The following is a 25169-nucleotide window of genomic DNA, read 5'->3' as shown; positions in this document are numbered from 1 at the left end:
TCTCCTGATAAGAAGCTTTATGAAAGAGCTTTACTGTGTATATGAATAGTCCAAGTGTATAAACTAGACTCAAATTTATTACATATCTTTCCAGATTTAAATGGGTTGAGAAATGGGTCAAGCAGTCATAAACACTATCATGTATTTTACTATTACCTGTTTTTAGAGGCTGTACTTAAGTAACTATTGCTTTACCTCAATTCAGTAAAACTCTTGATAAAACTAAAATGAAAAACCTCTCACTAGTAAATTAGTTCCAAGAATTGGTATACGCTGGGATTCTGAATTTATTCAGGTGTTATCCATTTATTTAATGTTGGGTGAGCACAACAAAATGCACATGTGAAAGTTATGGTTTAATTGAAAAGCATATAGCATAACTTAACTAGACCCTGCTGCATCATGCTAAACATAGAAACATATGGGGCTAAGTTTTAAAAAAAAATCTAATTATAAAAAGAACTATGGTAAAGTTTAGCCAATGCCTCCAAGGCAATATTTAGTCTTTCCAATAGGTAATAACTAGGTATTTGATAATTTACCAAACTGGCCCTGTATAGCATTGATACAGACAAGTTAAACACAACACACACGCACATACACACACACACATATCTCAAGAGAATCTCCTTACAAATCAGCGGTCATTTGATTTACAAATTCTTCTGAGTACATATAATCTAGTTCATGTGTCTTTTGGCTCTCATCCAGGATTTTTTACCCTTAGCCTAGGATAGATAAATAAGATTTTCACCTGGTAGAAATCACCCTCTATTCATCATTGGAAGTCTAGGTAAAAATGTAAACTCTCTGATAGTGAGAGCTGGCCTTAGGGTCACCACGTTGGTAGACATAACGAGTAAGAAACAGTCATCCTAGTAAGCTAGAATGACGTAAGCTGGTGGATTTTTGCGATTGAATGGATGCTCTGTCCTGTCTGTTTCCTGTAGATCTGTAAGTTAGTGGCAACTCAGCTAAATGTGGGAGTTGGGGGGCTGGCCCCGTGGCCAAGTGGTTAAGTTCGCGCACTCCGCTGCAGGCGGCCCAGTGTTTCGCTGGTTCGAATCCTGGGTGCGGACATGGCACTGCTCATCAAACCACGCTGAGGCAGCGTCCCACATACCACAACTAGAAGAACCCACAATGAGAAATATACAACTATGTACTGGGGGGCTTTGGGGAGAAAAAGGAAAAAATAAAATCTTTAAAAAAAAAAAATAAATGTGGGAGTTGGAATAAGGAGCCAACTTCATCATTTTTCCCAGATGGCAACTCTTCTTTTCTCAGACAACAAAACACAGTGGATTGGACTAGCTTGTTAGAACTCACAACTGGGAAGTTTTATTCTGATCTTGCTTGCTTGCTTTCCAGCAGGTTTACTGATCTTCATTTTTGTCCACATATGAGCTTCAAGAAGTTCAAAGTAAATCAATTCTTTTAGAAACTAAGGGCTCCTCAAATCAGAGCATGTGCCTTTGTGGCCCCTGGAGGCTGGGAGGACACTTGATTTATAAATCAACTGACTGCTGGTTTGTAAGGAGGCTCTCTTGAGATGTTTGTGTATGTGTGTGTATTTGGTAATTAACCTGTCTGTGTCAATGCTGTATAGTGCCCTGTTTAACTTTGGCAGTCTTTGGGCATTTCCTTTATTATTCATGGATTTGCCTTTCCTTCCATAATGAATTTCCTCATCTATCAATGTGCTAAAAGCTTGTGCCAGTAACACTTGTAAATTTTGATTGTGCAAATTCAGTCTTGCAACTGGTAATTCCAGCCTTGGATTTTCAAAATTATTCACTAACATTTCCATTCTTGAATGAAGACTCTCTCAACTTAGCAATTGTTACTTTGGCTGATATTAATTCCATTTCGTTAACAAATATTTTTTTGCTTCACATTGGGACCAAATTCAGCCCTGAATTGGCTACTAAAGTTTTAGTTATAGACATAAATATAGATATCATTATATAAAACATCAGGCAATCTTGCTACCATAGATGGGGGCAATCATTCTTAAACTCACTATGGATATGTTCAAATATGAGAATTACATTTAAACATATGGGGAGTGGGGGGTGGGATATAAACCACACATTTTGCTTCAGTCATTTCCAATAAACCTGGCTTGGGGGAAAGAGAAATTAACCAATCAATTGCTAAAATCTTTATTTTGTCTATGTATCTTCCCTTAAAATACTTCAGATGAATCATGACCATTTGTAAACTGACCGTGAAGGACAGCTCTCCTTCTCAGTATATTAATATACTGAGGATAGTTTTAATGATTTAAATCATTTTTTATTTCTTACAAATAATGCATCAAGAAAGCATCTCTAACAGGTCATGTTCATATACGCCAAACAGTTATTTAAAATAAGGCATTGTATAAATGGGTGAAGATTTTCACCCAGACTCTGTTGCTATAAACTTCATTCCATTGGTTAGTCTTTGCATAATTTTTAAGAGAATATTTAGCTAACCATTGTAATTAGACGAGAAAAAGAAATCAGAGATATTAAACATGGAAAGGAAAAGGGAGAATTATCACTATTTGCAGGTAATATGATTATACACCTGAAAAATCCAAGAGAACTGATTGGAAAATTACTACAAATAATAAGAAAATCAGTAAGGGTACAAAATAATCCAAAATAGATAGCTTTCATATATAAAGCCAACAACCACTTCGAATATGTGAATAATGAATAAGCCAATTTTTAAAAATCAACAAAAAGTTTAAAATTCATAGAAATGAAAAATAAAAAATATACTAGACCTATATGAATAAAACTAACACAGGACTGAAATACCAAAGAGAATCGAGTAAATAGAGAGAAACCAGGTTTGGGGACAGGAAGACTCAACATCATAAGGTCGTCAATTCCCCTTAATTAATTGATAATTTTTTAGCACAATACCACTTAAAATACAGCATTTTTCAATTAGACAATCTGATTCTTTTAAAGATTTACCTTTAAAAACATTTTTTAAAAGCCAGAAAACCTCTGAAAGAGAAGAAAAACGAAGGCAGACCAGACCTATTAATTTTAAAGCATATAGTCTTGGTAACTAAAACATTAGGACGTACACATAGAAAAACCAATATAGTGGAATAGAAAGTTCAAAAATATTGAGGGAATTTAGTATAGGAACAAGATAGCATCTCCAATCAAAAGGGAAATAATAGTCCATTCAATAAATAGTGTTGAGACAATTGGATAACCATCATTTCTCATTATATGCACCATAATAAATTATAAATGAATCAAATATTTAATTGTAAAAACTTATATAATTGATAAAATGACAAAAGCTGAAGGCTTTTATCTGTATGACTCAAAATCCAAAAGAAATAAAAGAAAGCTTGATGTAGTGGGTTGTATGAATATCAAAAACTTTTCATGGCACCAGGAGCCATAAACAGAGATTCTACAGAAAGGAATACAGTGAAAGTCTCTTTAACTTCATCTGTCACTCACTCAGTTACCACATAACTCTCCTGACCCTCTGGAAACCACCCATTACTTTCTTATTTTTCTTACCAGAGTTTTCCTTTATGAAAATGCAAGAAAATACAGAGACAGATTTTTATATATCTCCTATTTTTATACACAGAAAATATTCTATATACACTATTCTGTACCTTGCTGTTTTCATTCTATAATATGCTTTGGAAATCTTTCTGAATCAGTACATAGAGAGTTTCCACATTCTTTTTGTAGATATCTGATATTCTGTTATATGGATATGCCATTGTTAACTTAATAACTACCTCATTGATGGAATTTTCAGTTGTTTTCAATAATTTTTCTCATAAAAATATTAGAAATACAACTATTTAAAACAATATCTCAACACAGCTCTCAGAAATATAAGATTCTCATTCAGAAAACAGGCTTTATAAGAGGTGTTACAAAAATCCTAAAGGCATATCATAATTAAGCTACTAAAGACATTGTTGATAAGATATAATAGTTTCCCCTCAAAAGGATCTTACAAGCAAATTTACTATGATGTGACAGGCAGTGTTAAGAAACTAACTCATATAAAGTGAATATGAAATTATAATCATTATAATGATCAAATTACAGTAATTAGTACATAGAGCAGAGAATTTGTGCCAATTCCACATACTAAAATAGTTTAGGCAATAGTTATCTTATCAGTCACAATCCTTCCCAGAGAAGAAATAATGGCAACTCTATAACATTCTATTTTCAATTTTGCAGCACAGAACCTATTAAATGTTATTTTTATTTTTAAATGATGGTAGAAGAGATAGGATTGTGACATAATATATTATAATAGATTCCTTTACTCATTTTGGCACATCCACCTATTAATTATCTCAATCTCATTCTACCGATAGGGTTAACCTGATTACTCATTAGGGATAAGAATCAATACTTCATGTGTATATTTCCCAAATTTTTGTCCAAAGATTCACTAAGACAAAAAACGATGACATGGTATGCTAAAAAAATATATAAGACTTTGGTCACCTCTGGCTCAGAAATCCAGAGGTCACAAGAAATTTTATCCTTCTAAATGTATTCTTGATGGAGGATCATGGTGGTAATAACTAATTACAATGTTTGTCCTGTTTCTGACTTTTGATAGCCTTTTGAAGCTATAAAATAAGAGAGCTTTCCTGAAAGGCATCTGAGAAATAGAAGATCTATCTAGTTGGTGCCTTGCCTTAACTTTTCACAGCTACCAAGAAAGCCATTGTCCTATATTTTCAGATGGCATCTTACACAGGTGTAAGCTATTTTCAACAGTGATTGTTCATCTTTTGGAAGTTTAATACTCTATTCATTTGGGTTTTCTGTAACCATTTCTCATCTTCCAAAGCCTGAGACGGCATAGCCTACATTTTCAATTGAATCAACATTAATACTGCCTTGAGAATTTCCCGACTCCTCGACATTGATAAATTAACTTATGAAAGACTCTATCATATCTAGAGAATGTGTTTCCAAAGACACATTTGGCAATAATCAAACTTGAAAGTGGCTAACAATACATTTACGGGACACAGGAGAGTGGTTTATTGGCCCTGCAGAGCAAGCATTTCAGTAAATATTCAGCTGTCACACTTACAGGACAATAGAGCCGGAGCATTCAGGTCGTCAGACTCAGTGGGAAGGAACTGAGCCATTAGGCATGTCTTGGTCAAAATGAAAAAGAACATTCTTTATTTTAAATAATGTGTGTACACGCAGAATGGAGATGCCATCTTGAAACTGGTGAATTGTTGTTTAATGTTCAGTGCTCATATGATTTCAAAATGGTAATTACCATATTTTATGGAATTGCACAGGTAGTGGTGATCAAATCCTGTATAATTTCTCTAAAACAGGAAGGAGTGAACTGAATCATTAAGTACAAAAGCAGTCACAGGAGATCAAGGTGGAAAGAACAAAGTCTCTGAGGTCAGGCTGAGCTCAGCTAAAATCCTGGCTGTGCCATTTGCCAGCTCTGTGATTTTGGACCAGTTACTTATGTCTCCCAGCTTGTTTCCTCATCTGTAAAATGAGGATAATGGAAACTCCCTTAGGGAGGTTTGTGTAAGGATTAAATGAGGTAATTGCCAAGCACAGGACTGGCAGACAGTAGGTACTTAAAATTTTTTGTTTCATCTTTTTTTTCTCTTTACTAATTTTCCATGGAAACAGAAAACCATCAGCAGCATCCACTTGTCTCTTGTCTATATTGCTTACATCTGTACAAAATAGTAAGAAGCAATTAAATTTCTCCCTCTAGCCTTATTCAGAGCCAAATCATTCCTAACAGATTTATATATAGCTTTTATTATCATAACACAAAAGATATCTAGGAGAGCAAATTCCACAACAACTATCAGCTGGATACAGTATTTTTCTTTTCTTTTGTTTCTTGAGGAAGATTAGCCCTGAGCTAACATCTGTGCCCATCTTCCTTTATTTCACATGCAGGTCACCACCACAGCATGGCTGACCAGTGGTGTAGGCCTGTGTCCAAGCTCACAAACCCAGGCCGCTGAAGCAGAGTACACCAAAGCCAACCACCAAGCCATGGGGCCAGGCCCCACGGTATTTTCCTACGACCTCCTGATCACTAATATTTTCAATACTGTAAGACAGAAGTTCTTTTGCCTTCATTTAGTCACATTTTTCCTCCTTCTGTCTTCAGTATAGATGTTGGTCAATTGATCCCCATACCCCATAATCTTTCTGTACTTTTTTCTGAAAAAATTTTCAAATGAGAATGATAGAGTTCACTCCATTCATTCACACAGACAGCCGAGAGTATTTGTGGAATATTTCAGTTACTTACTTAACAGGCATCTAGTTTAAGAAGTACATGGGCTCAGAATTCAACATGATTTCAATGAGGAGTTAAAGTGAAATTCTAGTTATGGGAATAGCAGTTTTAGTTTTCTTGTAAAGAGTGAGGTGTAAGACTACTTCCAACTATATACAAGAGGATAGGTACTGTGGAAAAAGCATTGGAAACAGACAAAAAAAATCAGTTTGACTCATAACTACAAAAGTGTACTGGGGTCAAGGAGCCTATGAAGATTCTTAAGTAGGGGAGATAAATGACCAGGACCTTGTTTTCAGAAGATGATTCTGAAAAAGAGCCTAAAATTCCTTAGGTGAGGCACAATCTGACGCATTGTGAACTACAGCCAAAATATCAGAGGCTTGGATCAACCTAAGATTAATTTTTTTAATGTTGAAATTGTAGTCTGATCAAAAAGTGGATAGATATATCCTAAAAAGGCAGAATTCTAGTATGTGTGATGGAAAGAAGTGTGGTAAGGTGTCAGTTCCTTGAATTCCTTCCCTTATAGTTTAGCTTCCTCTCTCTTCCTCTCCCCTCCGTTTGCCTCTCCTCTTTCTTACAAGATTGTTTATAAAATGTCATCTAAATTGCTGTCACAGAGAATTTGAAAAGACTTGGAGAAATCAAATGCCACTGGCTGCTGTTCGATGGGTGTCTCTGATTGGTCTGATTCCAAGTCCACCACACTTAGCAACAATGAGAGACACTGCATTCTTAATTGGGGAGATATTAGTTTTGTGTGGGCTCTGGAATGCAGACAATACCTGATGTCTGGAAAGGGAAAATAAACAGAGGTAAATGACCAAGCTTATTTTGGCAGGATGTGCAAAAACACAGACTAAACGCCCAGCCAATCTGATAGGGGTGGGAGAAGTCCTGCACATTTATACAGTGACCAAAGAGGAAATAGGAATCTGACATGTGGGAAGCAAGAGAGGAAAGAAAGAGGGGTGGGAGAGGGAGCAAATCGCGTCTACTCAGCGGTGCAGAAACATTGCTTTATGTGTGCTTGTAGAGCCTCAACTTGAACTAGTCACCAACCAAAAAGCTCCAGTCAGAAAGCTAACTCTTCCACATCATAATTTGGTTGCAGTTCTACCCTGCTAAATAAGCCACAAACCATTCACAGCGTTTGGAGGCAAAGTTCCTTTGTCAACAATGATTGTATTCAAAGAGAGTTGTTGAGCATCAGACTCAGGGAGGAAATCTAAAAGTCAATCAGTTCAATCCATTCATTTTACAGATAAGACAATCAAAGCTCAGGGAAGGTAAGTAGCTTTCTTCTTCCCGCTTTGTTAGCTGGAGCAGAACTAGGCGCAGAACCCAGGAGTCCTCATTTCCAATTTAGGGTATATTCCCTTCACGCACCTTCCACTCATACTGTACGCCAGTCGCCTCTTCTCCCCTCCCTGCCACTCTTTTCCCCTCTCCTCTCCTCTCCTTTTCTCTCTTTCTTTGCTGAAATAGAAATTTAAGAGTACTGCCCAGAAATCTCCAATTATTAATTGTTGGAAGTTGCTTACCTCCCTGTACACTCTATCATCCCCAACTAGTGAGACCTGACTCAAGTGGAATTTATGATACTAACGTTGACTTGAATTTTGCAACCAATTACCATCTTGTACTCCACCCCCTGTGGCAGGAAAAGTTATCCTGGAGTGGTATGCAACGTTACTTCACATTTTCGTATATGCATTTGCTATCCTGTTTTCCCAGTTCAACTCTGGGTGAACGATAGTACTTAACAAGAACATCACGATAACAGCAACAAATAGTATTCTTATGACTCTTTCTCAGCTCACAATTTGAGGAATTTGATTCCTTTTTGAAATATCTCCCCCTCTCCCAGGTATTTCTGGAATTCTCCAAAGAGTGCATGTATGCTGATAAAGGGGGTTCACATTTCCCACTCTCCCTCACTGATCTCATGCCAGAGAAGTTGTCACTCAGCCCCTCTGAGGCCATCTCAGAGCCTCCAACTTCTGTAGCTGATCTGTACTGAAACTTCTCAGGCTGCTGGATGAAACTTGCTGAGGCCATTCCAATGCTAAAGCCACCACACCCTCCCCACCGCCACCTGGCCTGTTCCATATTCTAATATAGAAGACCCAAAGAAGGGCTCCCTTGTCCTCCCACTTGAACATTTTTTGTTGAAACAGCTCTTTCAGTTTGCTACTCCCAGAGTGGCAGGCTAGGGACAGACACCATGCTGCCTTTGGAATGTCCCAGACTATTCTACTGTGATGCGTAGCTCTTAGATTAAAGTTGTCTGCTTTTAATTTCTCTTCCCTTAGGATGATTTATTGACCAGATTTTGATCCCTCAGGACTGAGATTCCTGACAGACATATCCCACAGCTCCATAAGATATGATGCTCCATATCCATGAGATATGATGGAACCCAAAGCACACAAGGATGTGTGGGGCAAAGACTAAAGGACCAGTGAGGGCTGAAATGCAGCTCACACACTCCACTCACCAGTCTACACAACCATGACCATGACCCCCTAGGAGAGTGTCTTTTCCTACTTTACAGATGGGCTGTGGCCCTGCCATTCTTAGATTGAGGCTTCAAACAGGAACTCCTGCTATATGGAGGGCAGAGACTATAACTTATATTTCTTTTGTACAGACCTCATCATATGGCCCAGCAGTGGGCATAGAAGCTACTCTACAATCGTTCAGTAGATAAAACTGATGAAGGGGCAGATGGTTGAGACCTAGGCAAAATCTCTGGCTCTAGCAGTCTTAGAAAATAATATAAGAAAAGATAAAGGTAAGAAAGATAAAGGATTCTTTAAAGTGCAAAATGCTAGCTTTCTCTTAACTTTTGAAATCGAACTCAATCAATCCCCATGACATTTCTTTCTTGTTCACATCCTGAATCATTGGTACAGTGTTGTGCTCAGGACCGTATTCTGGAATTCTTTTATCTGGCAACCTTAGTACTCTAGGCACTGCATGTTCCTGGACCAGTACCACATCATGCTATGCTCCTCCTTTCTTAACATAGAATAATACCACAAAACAGGGAGTGTTTTACAGAATTCGATGTGTGATTTTAGTGTTATGGAAATTGTTGCTATGAAGACACAGAGATGTGAAGAAGTCCAATGACCTCCCCTTCGTGAAAGCCACAATTTCCGAACACCGAGCGGCCCAGCCTCTATTTCCCTTCCTCCCTTTGGTCTGTGGGGCTATGCTAGCTAACTAATGAGGACTGGCAGAATTGTATCTCCAATTGTTCAATTCTAAACAGCATCTTCCTGTGTATACTCAGCAAACCTTCACTTTCAGCTCCTTGCTTTTTGCAAATCTATACTTTACTCCCCCAAAAGTTTTTCAATTTATCGTTAAAGTTCACCGATTCAGCACTTGCCCTTCACAAAAGTCCTGGAACCCACAGACAAAGATTAAACCCTGCTGCACAAAAAGTCAGACAACCCAGCCACGGAGCTGAAGTGGTTCCCACCCTTCACACTCGCCACACCCCATCAGCCAACAATAAATCCCCTCCGGACATAAAAGTCCCTCTCCCCACTCACCCGAGAGACTAAATCCCCTGTTGGCAGGAAGCCAGACTGAACAGATGTGTCTGCCACCACTTCCTGGGGTGGGGTCAGGCGGCACCAGCTTTGATCAACCAAAAGGAGGAATTTCCAGTGTCAAGGGCCCTCCTCAGAGAATGCCCCAGGGCCCAATCCAAGAAGTAAAGGGACCAGGGATTAAAAAGCGACTAGGAGCATCCCAACTGGGCAGAGCAGCACAAAGGACTCATGCATCCAGAGAGGTGATGTCTTGGTCATTCTCCTCATTTCTTGGACAAGAGTGCAAATGCAAATAAATCCACCTTTCATGGCTAGAAGCTCTTTCTGAAGAAAGGAAATGCCTTCGTGATTTGGACTTTCGTCCTCCCTGCTATTTAATCGTTCTTGCTAATAAACTAGACATACAGGAAAGACTATTAACCCTTCTGCAACTCAAAGATGTGTTACAGTAACATTAACTAGTGTTTATATTTGAGCAGACCTGAAATAGATCCACGAATCAGTATGCTGGCTCGTGAAAGGGACCACCACTGGTTCACTTGCCACTTTCCAGTAGAGTCACGTATCACAATTGAAGTTGACGTGTCTGAGTGTCTTGTTTGAAGCTGTAGTTGCAAAACTTGAAAGCCTTAAAACGTATTGCAACTTTCCTCACTGAAATTGAAGGAAGCTTCCATGGTGACGTAAAATAAAACATCTTGTTCCGTCAGTCAAGCTTTGCCATACACTGCCGCTCAGGTAATCTATCCATTAGTGAGTATTGTCTGTGATTCATTCCTATTAGGAACCCATATCACGTTTGTTTGGGAAATTTTGTTAATCAGGGGAGGCTAACTGTTATAACAAATACTACCACTACCATATCTCAGCCACCAAGGCCCACTGCTCACACCCTTCCCAGTCCTGAGCAGATTAGGAGGGAAGAGGTTGTGGGGTTGTGTGGACTCTGCCCCAAGCAGGAACCAGGTTCTTTCCCTCTAGTGGCTCTGCCATCAGGCTTTGGAGTCCTCTGCTGGATGCTGTGCATTTGGCCAGCATGTGAGGGAAGACAGACAACTGGGAGCATTGCACCAAGACTTTTATGGGCTCAGCTTGGAGGTGATTGGGGTACATCACTCACCTGCACTCCTTTGGCCTAGTGAACTGCAAGGGAGGCTGGGAAACGTAGTCAAGTTATGTGCCCAGTAAAAGAAGAAAAATTACAGGTCAACAATTGCTACAGAGTTAACATGTGCTGTGGGTCAAAGTTTGGATAAGAATTTGCACAATGAATGAGGGGACTTTTTCATTCTTTGGAAAAGGGTCTGCCTGGTCTAGTTGAGAAAATACAACATACAGCATTTTCTTGACGATATGCTTTTTCAGCATTGATTTTGTCCAAAACTTTCAGATGGTGGAAGATACAGCTAAGAGAACAACTGAGCAATCACACACACACACCCATACATACACACACCCCCTATGGCTTTGCCTGAAGTAGGAACATGAAATCCTGCATTTACCTTCATGCATTTAACTCTCGCTGGCAGTGGAAGAGCTTTGCAGTCAAGGTCAACTTCTCTAGCACTACATTTAGTGCAAAATGAAGTCTATCTATTATATTTGATTTAAAATGCAAGGAGTTTGGGAAATTAAGCTTTTTTTCCCAAAAACTACTACTACATTTTTGCAAAGTGTGCAAAAAAACTCCTATTAATGTATGCTGGTGTGCTTTACACGGGATGTCGCCCCTTCAGGGCAGATGCAGGGTGTGAGAAATGTCATGAGCAAAAGGAATGAGGATAAGAGATTAAAAAGTGCTGCTGCCCCTTCCCTCCCCATTTCGCCTCCCTTCCTTCCCTTCTCTGCAGCACAGGTCAGCAAGTCCATCAAGGATACAGGCTGTGGCAGGGTGGGAGCAGAGATGGTAGGTTGAGGAAATGGCCACTGTGGTGGGAGGACTGGCTACATTGAGTAAATAAGCAATTTGAGCAAATAATTCAATATTTTAAGGATAATGGAAACCAAATTTCTCACTTCTTGGGAAGATATTTACAAACGGGGAAAGGAGAAAGAGTAGAAAGAAGACTAAGGTGTTCAACTGGAATTGGAGGTATGGTATCATTATGAACTCATGGTCTGTTTATATATATGTGTGCACATATGCACACGTATACATATACATATGTCAACTAGACATGTGTTTGTGACAAATATATACACACAGATAGGTATAGAAATTAAGATGAATGTGGGAGAATATTTATATAATATATATGTATATGTATTTACAGTTATATGTACATATTTACACATGTATTTCCCAGCTCTGTCCACTGAGAAGATCCAGAAGAAATGGCATCCCAGTATACAATATAATGAACATACTAAGCACCTAGATCTTAGCTTCTGCCTACCCACCTCTACTAAAAAAGAACCAGGGCTCCTTGAAGAAATTATAATTTCCAGGACTGGGATAGGAAAAGTATAAAATGAGCTTGGAATATATTGTTTTTTCAGAAAATAAGGAAATGTTCAACAAATGATGGACACATATCAAAAGGACATAGGTGCCAAAATAAGGAGCTGACAGATGTAAATACATAAATCAATGGAGGAGAAGAGAAAGCTCTTCCTCAGAGAAGGATTCCAATGAATAAACATAAAAGGAATGATGTAAATAGAGAACCACCACTGGGCAAACATTACAGAGGTGGTCGATTCAGACAAGTCTTTAGAATTTGCTAGAGCTAATGATGGAGATTTGATGAGACACAGATATCGGAATAACTTCATGATCCCTCTCTATAATATATTAATAATCACTTGTAAAGAACAAAATTGTGACTTTAAGTGGGAGAAAGTTGACAGATACCAATATAATCAGGTGACCACAATTAATATCCCCAGTGATGGATGTGTCGGTCTTGTTTTGATGCACTAAGAAGAGCACAGCATCACTTGCATGATTTCCTGTCAAGAATGCAAGATCTGGGGGATGGCTCGGTGGCATAGTGGTTAAGTTCGTGCGCTCCACTTTGGCAGTCCATAGTTTAGGAGTTCCGATCCCGGGCGTGGACCCACACACCACTCATCAAGCCATGCTCTGATGGCATCCCACATACAAAATAGAGGAAGACTGGCACAGATGTTAGCTCAGGGACAATCTTCCTCACCAAAAAAAAAAAAAAGAAATCTAAAAAGAATGCAAGATCTGAGTCTGGTCATGAGGAAATATCATATGAACCCAGGTTGAGGGGCAAGATAGAAAATTAAAGACTTGTATTCTTTAAAACTGTCACGAACATGAAAAACAGAAACTCTAAGAAATTGTTCCAGGTTGAAGTTATCTGAAGATACCTCATAACTAAATGCTCAAATATTTCTGGTTGGGAACCTGGATCAGAAAGGAATATGAGATATTATTGGGTCAGTCGCTGAAATTTGGGCCCATGGATGGATGGTAATGTTGTATCAATGTAGATTTCCTGATTTGGAGTGTTGTATGCTGATTACTTAGGAGACCACCCTTCTTTGGGAAACACAGTTCGGAGTGTCTCAGGGTTATGGGGTGTCATTTTATGGTTTTCTTTCAAAAAGTTCAAGAAGAAAACTAATGATAATGGGTGTACAAGTGAGTGACTTATGGAAATGCAATAGCATGTTAACATTTGGAAAATCTGGGTGAATAAGTTAAAGGAGTTTTCTGTACTATTTTGGCAAATTTTTGTAAGTTTGAAATTATTTTCGAAATAACTAACAGAAAAAGAACTTTCTCCATTTAAAATAAAGTCTCTCTGAATTTCAGATTGGATCCATGTTGATATTTTTTAGTAACTCCAATTAAAATTTAAATTGCTTTTAATTATTTTTGTGGCCAGACCATGTTTTTCACATACAATTCCATTTGAAGACTGGACTCATAGAATCTAAGCTTTCATTCAAGTTATAATATTTAACTTTTATTAAGGGCAAACTAAGCTTTTATTTAGTGATAGTATCTAAGCTTTATTGAGCTCAAAAAATGCTTTACCTGTATTACTTCATTTTGTCCTTACAATAACCCCATTGTACTGCTATTTGTCCTCCTTTTCTAGATAATTAAACAGAGATATACTAGTTAGGATTAGGTTTGGCTGCATATTACAGGAAAGACCAAAATGACAACAGTTTACACAAATTGGGAAGTTATTTTTCTCCTATGTAAAAGATTCCTGAAGGTAGCTATCCAGGGTGCATTGGGAAGTTATTTTTCTCCTATGTAAAAGATTCCTGAAGGTAGCTATCCAGGGTGCATGATGGGGCCTCCAGGCTTCTTTGTTTCCTCTCTGCAATCTTCAATAAATGACGTCCGTTCCTAAAACCAGCTCACGATCCAAGACGGCTGCTGGAGCTTCAGCCTCACATTTGCATTTCCAGGCAGCAAATGAGGCAGAAATCCAGGGCACTCATCTCTTTCCCTTTAGTTAGTCTCGCCTAAAAGTCCCAAACATCATTTCTAGCATAGCCAAAATTGCCACATGGCCACACTCAGCTGCCCAAGAGCTTGGTGAATGTTGTGTTTTTGCTGGGCATATTGCTCTGAATTCTGTTGATAGTGGGAGGCAATCACTGCCGCTAGCAACCTCTGCCAGATAGAGTAAGCATTTATCCAAGGTCACCCAGGTAGTAAACTGGGGAGCCTCGGTTGTCTACGTGCATAGCTTGAGCATTTAACATGATGACAAAGTGCTCAGTCCTGGGAGCGCTAGCACCCTCAATGCAGGCAGCAGTTGTCTTTGCATGGTCAGCAATAATTGTTCAACTGACATTGGCACTAAGTCTTCAAGGTCATCAAAGGCCTTAGAGAAACATTGCCACAGGAGCAGAAGTAAGGAGAAAAAAATATGAGCCCCATGTGGTAACTGAGAGGACTACGTATCTGAGTCCATGTGAAACATTCTCAGTAATAATTGGTCAGGGGATCTCACAACAGGGACTGGGGATCTGAGTAATGTGTCTGTTGTGGCCTCTGTTATTCTCATGTATCCTCAGGAGTGGTCTGTGATACATGGGAAAACCGGAGCTGAGTGGAAACCTTCAGAATATTCTCTCAGAGCCCAGATGTTGAAGGAGGATATAGAGGTGAGTGGAAATTATTTAGACTCATTCTTTCTTCTTACACTTTTCCCTGCACATACCTAAAAACTCTTCCCATAACTACACTAGTCTCACTTTCCATGGAATAAGTGACAAACATCTGTACCTACTCCTGGCATTCTCTAGAAGGTGGAGTAAAGGTCTTTATATCTCTTCCAAAATCCTCTAGAAGTATCTAAGAGTGTCTCTATGGGAAGCGACCAGATGCTAGTTGCCTGAAACTAGACACCAAGCCTAGTCCTATCAAATTATCTGGAGGACAATGAAGACACTGTCTGCCGCGCCACTCTGCATGCCTCTATGCCTCCAAGGAAACAGGAGAGAAGTGACAAGTTGCAGGCAATGGCAATAGACGATTTTTACCACTCAAGCTTGAGGGGGAACGCTTTCACACATTCTTTATTCGCTGTCTGTAGAATGTCACTTTCATAATGAAATCTTTTTACACCAGAGGAGGGAAAAATAAAGTCTCCTCAAATAGTCCAAAGTAGAATTGCTTTTGGCTATTTCCAAACCTAAAAGAATGAGCCAAACCAGTTTCAATCAAATCTTTTTGAAAGCACAACAACAACAACAACAACAAATTTCCCCTGAGTGTGAGGTTGTGAAGGTCAAGGTCCAACCTGATATAAACACAAATGTCTCCGGAGAGCGGAGTTAGAGGTTAAATAAATGTTTCTAACAACAGGGATTTAAAATAGAACCATTAAAAATAAATGTTGCTGCCTGTGTAAAAAGAAAAGAAGGTAATGACTGCCTTTAATCTTTTCTCTGAGTTCTGACTGAGAAATACAGATTCATGAACACATTCTGGAAACAAAAGAAGAATAGATTTATGACTAGAAATGTAAATTAAAATATCTGGACAACAAGTAAGGAAAATACTCCATCTAAAGTACATTATATCCTAGTTATTTTGATAGGGTAAAAAAGGCTGCAAAAATTTATTTTTAAAAATATTAATCTTTTTCCAGGTCATATATGGCCATTGATGAAAACCAGTATAACCAAAAAATAAAAATCACTCCTAAATCCCGATTCCCACTAAATGTTCATTGTTAATAATATTTTGGAATATTCATTTCTTTTCTGTGCATATTCATACATATATTTGTAATTTCCTCCAATGAGCATCATATTGCACATACTAATGTGTAGCATCTCTTCTCACTTAGCAAGTTAGTCAGCATTCTCCTATATCACCAAATATTGTTGTAAAGCACAACAATATTGAAGTTGCTGCAGATTATTCCCTCTTACGTACATACATAATTTCTTTCCCAACTCTTTTATTTTCCTCTGTACACATATTATTTTCAATTTTTTGCTGTTATACTCCACTCTGCAATTCACATTTGTCTACATGAATCTTTGTGTAAACCCCAGCTTCTTTCCTTAGGATAGTCTTTTAGAGTGAATTACTGGATGAAGTGGCAAAAGCATATATAGAGATTGGAAATCTATTTCCAAAATGGTATCCAGAAAACTTGTGCCAATGTCATTGTCACCAGCAGGGTAAATGCCCATAAGTCTCTGCCCTTACAGATATACACATGGATACATACATTTTTGTATACTTCTATTTTGATAAGTGAAATATTTTTATTTCCCTAATTTCTAATAGAGTTAAACATTTTTCATATATTTAGTATATTAAAGTTTCTTTTTTGGTTCGTTGCCTCTTCACGGTCTTTGACAATTTTCTCCCAACACATTTGTATTTTTCTCATTAATTTCTTATAACTCACATATTCAAAGTGGCAAATATTATGCCAGTTTTTCATTTGCCTAATTATTTTGTTTATGACTATTTTGTTGATGCTGCTGTTACACAGAAAGCTTAAGTTTTTATGTAGCCAAATTTATTAATCCATCTTTTCATTAATTTGCCTAAATGTTTATAAAGGCCTATCCTATTCCCAAGTGGATAAACACTCAGTTTTGTTCAGTTGTGTCTCTTAAATTTAAATTACATTATAGCTGAAAGAGTTGTAACATAGACTAGCTTAGGGATCTTTACGTGATAATACAGTGCACTCAGTGGGGAACACGGTCAAGCGAAATAACCCAATGTCCCAGGCTTCTGTAAACAGAGGGAGTTTCTGACACTGAGATACAGGAAACAGAATGGAATAAAACATTTATGAACAATGGGGGAAACTGTCCCTTACTGCTGGAGTCAGGGTGGTCTTTCTGACTGCTGCCATAGCCAGCTCATAAGATCTGAGAAATAGAAACCATTTTCAGATAGCAAGGAACTACAGTAGGCATTACAAGAAAGTGAACCTTGAAGATGTGAGCAAAGGCAGATAGAAACAATCAGAGCTATGTAAAAACTTCATGAAGCAATTGCATTCAAAGCCTGAGCTTTGACTAACTGCTCTAAAGAGGATTTGCCTCACTCGCTGTAGAAGTCCTGATAGAAGAACGTAGCATTTGGATCATCACAGAAGAAGATCAACAGAAAACTAAGAAGGACACAAACACCAGGGAAAGAGGATTTTTTTAGAAGACCAAGGAAGAGAGAGAGATTTGTCAGTCACATTTGGCTAGCATTTTACCAACTCCCAGTGGGTTGTAGTTGTGTCGCCATGTCAGCCTGGTTTGTTACAATTTTGCTCAAGCTTGAACTTTATATCAGAGCACGGGTTCATCCTCAACTGATTTTTTTTGCTGTTGTCTTATAATATCTCTAGTTCAAAGGTCTCACTCAGATATTGTTAAAGACAGGATTCTAACCTGCACAGTCCTGCGTGACAACTATAATCTACATTTAGATTGAGGAACCCAGAGAGGAAGCACTGGGTAAGGAGACCTCTCTTCAGGAAAATACAGAGGCAAAGCTGATTACCATGGGCAGCACCATGCACAGGAGACAGCGGAGCAGGGAGTCAACTGGGCTAGGATGTGATAAGGCAGAATCACTTATTATGTGACGATAATATTGTCAAAGGAAATTATTGAGATAGCACAAGATAGGTATAGTGTAGTTATTGAACGCTCTAGCATAGGTGTCAGAAGTGGCTTCAAATAAAGCCCTCTGCTTTGTAGCTGCTAAACCTTGTGCCAGCTATTTAATTTCTCCGAGTATCAGATTCCCAATCTGCAGACTGATGTTAATGTTTTCAGCATCATAGCATTGGAGTGGGGATTACATGAGATAATGTATATTAAGTACTTAATCTTCCAGCCACATAACCACAGTTATTTATGGGCTCAATAAATGGGGACTATTCTTGTCATTATATATAGCAAATAAGGAAAATTAATAACGTGTTCCCAGAATAGTCCCTACATAAAAGTTCAAGTGAAATGATGATAACCTAGTACCCACCCATGCGCTAGAATCACTTAGTATCCCATCAGTTAATATTGTTGGTGAAATTCTAAAGAAAAAAGACACGTGTAAGAGTAAAAGCTTTAATGCAACATGGCCTTCCAATTAGGGAGAAAATGAAAATATAGTCAGTCTCGCAAGTCATTAGCAATCTCATTTAAAGTTTGGTTGTTCATAAAGTTGGTAATAACCTATCATTATATAGCAAAACCAGATATAGATTCACTATTTGACGCTTATGGAGCCCTTATCATATCCTGAGAGTTACGTTAACTATTCTCACTTAAATGATCCGATTTAACCTTAACATACCCATAGGACAAGCAAGATATTAGTCACATTTGATACAAAAGGAAACTGGATCGCTAGGATTTAAGAAAACTCTGTACAATCAAACAGCAAGGAAAGAGTTAAGCTGGATTTTTCACCAAGGCCTTCTCATTTCAAGCTTAATCCTCTGTCCATATACCATGAAGCAAACAGGAATTAATCTGTTGTAAACCGTCCAAACTCACAAACAGCTTTCCTTGCAAATGTAACTGGAAAAAGGAAAACATATAACCATACCCAGCCAGTCAGAAACTAGGCATGGAATTCCAAAGCTGCGGCTGAGTCTGTACATAACCAGAGGAGGAGCGGTTACGAGGTATTGGAATTTTTAATTTGTTTTTTTGTTTTGCATTTGCAGGAGACTTGAGAAGTTTGGAGGGATCAAAAGAAAGGAACTGATCATAATAATATGGTAACTTGCAGGTTATAGGATGAGTCAAAAAAATTCTCTTTAAGGATCAAGATGGAACAATCTGAAAATTAATATTAGTCTTTGGGAGAAATATGAGTTTGACCCAGGAGTTCCTGTTGGACATTTAGAAAAATAAAAGACATCTAAAACTTTCTCTGGTGGACAGATATCCAAAGGGCTTGCTTTGGGTAGACAATGGCCACTTTGGTCTGTTCTACACAAATTTGGAGAGGCAAAGTATCCCACTGGGTACTGGATACTTAACTAGGTACTTAACTCAGATTAAGAAATGCACGATGGGAGGAATGAGATGGATGAGAGGCTAGACCAAGAATGTGCGCTGGAGTTTCCTTAAGCTAGATGAGGAAGTCACAGACCTGAAGGCAGTGCTGCAAAGTTTACATGCACCTAGGGGCCGGTCCTGTGGCCGAGTGGTTAAGTTCACGCGCTCTACTTCAGTGGCCCAGGGTTTTGTCCATTCAAGTCCTGGGTGCGGACATGGCGCCACTCGTCAGGCCATGCTGAGGCGGTGTCCCACATGCCACAACTGGAAGGACCCACAACTAAAAATATACGACTATGTACCAGGGGGCTTTGGGAGAAATAAAAGGAAAAATAAGATCTTTCAAAAAATAAAATTTACATGCACCCAGGAGAGGATGCCAACAGATTACTTTAAACTCTGTGGGTTCTTGTTCATGAACTATGAGGATAATCAGATGTCATGTACAGTTTTTTTCCTTTTCTTTCTTTCTTTTTTTTTTTTTCTTTTTAGCTGAGGAAGATTCGCCCTGAACTAACATCTGTGCCAATCTTCATCTATTTTCTATGTGGGTTGCCGCCACAGCATGGCCACCGACAAGTGGTGTACATCCATGCCCAGAACTGAAGGCAGGCCACCGAAGCAAACCATGCCAAACTTAACCACTAGGCCATGGGGCTGGTCCCTGTTGTGTACAGTTTTAAATACGATCACTCGTATTTTAATGTCTAAAACAACTTTGTGGAGTGGTGAGAGAAGGCAGGGATGTGGCATAAGAATGAAGAGACCCACCCCATGTTTACATACTTTTTATAAGTTCATCCTATAGCTAGCACAGGGGTGCTGATCACAGTGCCCCTCAGCTGAGATAGGATACCAGGAGAAAGTCTCGTAGAAATAAGGCAAACTCCTCTTCCCCAGATATTTTTTGAGGCAGGTCACCATTTTGAGAGAAGGATAAATTGAGAACTGATTTATACTTAAATGAAAACTGACTACTACTGACCACAAATAATTCTGCCTCCTTCTAGATTTGAAAAATGCCATCCACCAATCTAGTGTCCATGAGTTTTTACAGCAATTACTGTTAGTGGGAAGTGAAGTCCATTTTCCAAATTGCAAACTCAAAGGAGCAGTTTAAAGATGGACTCTGATTTCCCTGAACTACACAGTGTTTTTCTCCACCATAAAAGACAACAAAGTTGACCCTCTGGTTACTCCCACTGAACCTAAAAGGCCATCTAAGGGAAAACAGGATGTGGCTAAGAACAATGACACCTCTGCAAACCGCAAACAGAGCCAACAGATGAATGAAGCCTGGTGTTTTCAGAAAGTCGGAAGAAAAGCATGGATTCAAACAGAGAACAATGGTTGTGAAAATACTATTGTTAATTTTGCCCACCAACCAAAATTTCCACCTTCCTCTTCTAGCTAGTGCCTTTTCATCTGTCTATAACACCTAGAAATGATCTGTGCATTAAACGTCCTCTTGCCTGTGCTCTGAAGCCCTCTCTGTGGTTTTTAATGTCCGTCATCATTATAGTGATCTTTCAAATGAAAAGTTTGTTCAGCTATTCTCAATAGGGAATTCCTAGTCATATAAACCACAGATTTATATGGTTTATATATACATACGTGCATGTGTATATATAATATTATATATTTATATAAAATATGTATATACAAGAAATATCTATTTTCTCAACCATAAGCATTTAAATTCAATAAGCTAGAAAGATTACCTGGGAGGCAAAAGAATTATTACCAGCTTTCCAAAATAATTCATATTTGGTCTAAAACACATTATAGCAAGAGTGGAGATTGCTATGAAAATAAATATGTGAGTAGGAGATATTTTGCAGTTTTCACAATCGCTCTCACACTGGGAGCACCTACGAAAATGAACAAGAGAAAAGATCGATTCCAATCAATAAAGCAATAACAATGCATTAAGATATTAGTCCCTGTAACACTCAGCCCGTTCTGCCGCCTACACTTCCTTTCAATGTCCTTAATCTAGGTACAAGGAGTTTTAGAATTTGAGGCAGTTGTAAAGGAAGACATAATCATTTAAAGCTAACTAATTTAGAAGAACATTAGCTCCAGAGCAAAATATTAAGCACAATCTATTAAATTTACTATTCCTGCTATTAATCAATTTAACTGATCGTTACAAATAAGTACAATATAAAGGCAATAGCCAAGGCACTTAAACGAAACAAAAGAGAAAAGTGAAACTATGTCACTTGTCAGGAGTTGATTTTAAAAGTTCTTTTTCTTTCTCATTGCCCACCCCTTTCACATCACTTGTAAAAAATAATTAGAAATGGTACTATAAAGATCCAGGTTCCTGGTGAACAGGCTATTTATGAAAATTTTGGCTTGCTTCTTTTAAGGGTCACCAAGGGCTTCACAGATACTCCTGTTAAATTTGTGAGGAAGACGATGACAGGAATATTTCTTCTTCATCTTGGGGATGATTAAGCTGCTGGACCCATAATTTCCATTTACATAATCTGTACCTTCCTTTGAATCTTGCACTTTTAAAAAGTTGTCTTAAAGTTTCAAATCACAAAACTACTAAATTATAAGCTCCCTGAGGGCAGGAACTAAGTTTATTCATCTCATCTCATTTTTCTCCTTAATGTTTGACAAAGTGTTTGGCCCAGATGCTTGTAAGTGCTTAATAGTTGATTGATGAAAGATACAACATTTACTCAAAATAGTACTTTTTTTGGTCTAATTCTTGATTTTGAACTTGGCACTTGTCCCTTATATTTCCAACTTAACTTGTCTTCACTTAGGTAACTAACAAGCAGTTTATTAAGCCAGAATGGCATCTCCTGATAATTACTTTGGTTATCCAAGAACGCCCCTTATTTTGAATTCTGTTTTGCTGTTTACCTTATTTTATTTTATTTTCCATCTTGGCACTTGAATATCCTGTCAGTATCTTGCTAAAATGATGTTGCTGACGTAGGTAGAAAACACTTGAAATTTATGTGTTCTGCAATTTCTTACATTTTGTTGCTGGAACACTTTGAAATCCTCCAGTTTTGTACAGAAACTGTCAACATAGGGGACAGACTGGTGATTTATGGATAGAAATGTGAGTCTAAATTTCTATGTTGCCAAGCTGCTCATTTCAGAAACGTGGCGAATTACAGGAGAAGTAAATCCACCAGACTGGAATGCTTCCCCTCGTTTCTCGAAGTATGAGTGATAAGCAATGTTCCTCTTCAGTGAATGATTTTTGTTTATTACATTGATCATTTGCACTGAAAAATGTCTCATCCAAGTTCCTAGTCATGTCTTTTTTAAAAAAGAAATAATTCCACTAATCTTTGGGGGTACTGAATATTAAATATCCAATCCTTTCTTTTGCATTTTATGACAGCCTCTAAAATTCTGTGCCAATTGGTACTGCAGTTATGGTTTTGGAGACTAATAGTGCAAAGAAAATATGAACTTGATCCAAATTGAAATTATTTCAAAAGCTACATTATATAATAATGCTAGTGATATAAATGTCAACTAAAGAAAGGTGAGTCATGCCTACTTTCTTTGTAAAAAAAATAAAAAATTTAACTTAGGATAATGAACAAAAGAGCTATAGTTCAAGTGCTGTAATGAGAAGATAACATCCCATCCACCCAGCAATACACTAAAGCCAGATTTCCAATAGAAGGTAAAAACATGGACCTCCAGAAAAGTAGAAACAAAAATTTGCTGTCCCTTTCTCAATATTTCCCCTTCTTATACTGCTGTAATCTCTCGCTCTCCTTGTCCTCATTCCAAAAAAAATAACAAAATAATAAAAGCAGAAGTAGCACAAATTTCCTCTCCATTATCTAAGGCTCAGATCCATTCTTTCCTCTTCTGTGATATCTCTCTTAACTTCTGTGACCCAGACTATTATTTTTTCAACTCTTGTTCGACATTTGAGCAATAACATGCAGTTTAGCAACAACTGTTGGATTATTTTTTTCATCTGACTGCATTGTGAGTTCTCCAATATTAACAGCTATCACCAAGTGTCTGTAATGTATCAGCCTCAAGGTTGAGTGTTTTAAATGGATCACCGCCTTTAATACTCACACAACGCTATTAGTATCCCCATTTTAGAGATGTAAAACAGTCTCAGAGAGGTTAAGTAACATTTTTCAGAATCACAGCCAGCAAGAAGTAGAGCTAGGATTTGGGTATAGAGTGGACATCTTTAATTGGAATGCTATACTCTCTCAGAAACATCACCACTTGGAAGCAACTCACCACTTTCCTCATGCCTAAGACAATGATCCCGGGTAGCAGGGCACCATCATTTCTGGATTCCAGGTATCTAGAGCCTGGTAAAGAAATGCTTAGCTGGATTTGATTATAGACATTTAATACATTTGTTTTTCTGACTTAGCTTTGTATGGCAGAGTGGTTCCTTGGAAAATACGCTGTCACTCTCTGTGACCCTTCAAGATGATTTCGCCAAATGGGGATGGAACATACTGAGTAAGAAGGGCAAAGGGCCATAGAGGTCAGAGGTCTACCTACAGCTAGACAGCAGTCATGACGTACAGCCAGCCGCCGCCTCTTGGTGCCTAGACTTTCTAATATCTGAATTGAGATAAACCTATGACTTAAAATGACTGTGATACTGCCTATTACTAAGGATGCGTAGACAGTTATCAGCCTGTCAAAGCAGCCAATCCACAGCCAGAAAAGGGTTACCCTCACTCAATTAAGTGTGGAGGCTAGGTGAGGGAGAAAGATACAGTTTTATGTTGATTACAATTTGCACAGTTGAATAGACTGGTTATTCTTAATTAAATATATGTTTATCATTTTATTTTGTTGTGCTAACCCCTATCAACATCTTCTGGAATTAATGCTTTGCAGAACAGATTCTGAAAAATGCTATTAAATTTGTAACTGAGAGAGATGTTGTGAGGATAAGACAAAATAATATGCAAGAGGAAACTCAGATTTACCGAGTGCCCGTTGTGTAGAGGGCTCTGTGCTCAGTGATTTCCATGTCCGTTCTGATGTAATACTTCAAAGAATCCTATAAAATAGACATTATCCCCATTTTGCATAGAAGGAAACTGAGGAGGACATTTTACTTTCAGAGGTGACTGGGTGCTCACCACTATATGTTCTTTAATTTCCACTTTTCAATTACTGTTAAACTTTGGCATTATTTCCTCTATTTTCATAGATGATGAAATCAAGGCTTTGAGAGTTTACATATCTTATTCAGTGTCACAGATCAACCAAAGAGCCAGCCTTCAAACCTAGGTCTAATTCCAACATCTGTGTTCTTAATTGAATGATTTAAATCCTTGAAAACAATTGAACTTCAAGAATATAAATCATTCAATGAATATTTCTACTATAGCAAAAGGTATAATCATGGCCCAGGGGCCATATAGAAAAGAATGAAAATTAGTTTTGCATAATATCCAACTGCATCTTTGACATCTTTATTTGTCTAAGAAATGTGGCCAAACTTGATTTTTTATATTTTCCCCCAAATCTGCTTTACCTACAGCTTTCCTCACCTTGGTGGTTGGCAAATCCATTCTTCTAGTTGCCCAGGCTAAAAAAAAGTCTGGAATCACAACAATTATGTTAACAGGGAGAATTTAATATAAATAATTGTTAATTAGACATAAAGTTGTTAACTGAGTAACTGAAAAGGCAAAAAGAGGTAAAAGGGAGGTAGAAAGAGCAGGAAGGGGTGACTACGGCTGGGGAACAGAGGAAAGAGGTTGAACATATTAACACTAAGCGGCTTGGGCCCCGAACGACAGGTGCTGACTGACAGGTGCCGGTGCTTCT

The 25169-nt window shown here is 38.1% G+C and overlaps 1 long non-coding RNA gene across 1 annotated transcript in view; it reads left to right on the top strand.

Annotated features, from left to right (window-relative positions):
* The window catches only part of LOC139078583 (uncharacterized), a 354388-nt gene extending 333548 nt beyond the window's left edge, over positions 1 to 20840 (top strand). Inside the window, exons 2-4 of the long non-coding RNA XR_011531598.1 lie at positions 14892 to 14981; positions 19022 to 19075; positions 20369 to 20840. This is a non-coding gene — a long non-coding RNA (uncharacterized lncRNA). The remainder of the gene's footprint in view (positions 1 to 14891; positions 14982 to 19021; positions 19076 to 20368) is intronic.
* Positions 20841 to 25169: the final 4329 nt, after the last annotated feature.

The sequence above is a fragment of the Equus przewalskii genome, chromosome 22 (assembly GCF_037783145.1).
Source record: "Equus przewalskii isolate Varuska chromosome 22, EquPr2, whole genome shotgun sequence".
In the NCBI taxonomy this organism is placed as follows: Eukaryota; Metazoa; Chordata; class Mammalia; order Perissodactyla; family Equidae; genus Equus; species Equus przewalskii.
The sequence above is the reverse complement of the archived record's forward strand: the minus strand, read 5'-3'. Positions and strand labels throughout refer to the sequence as shown.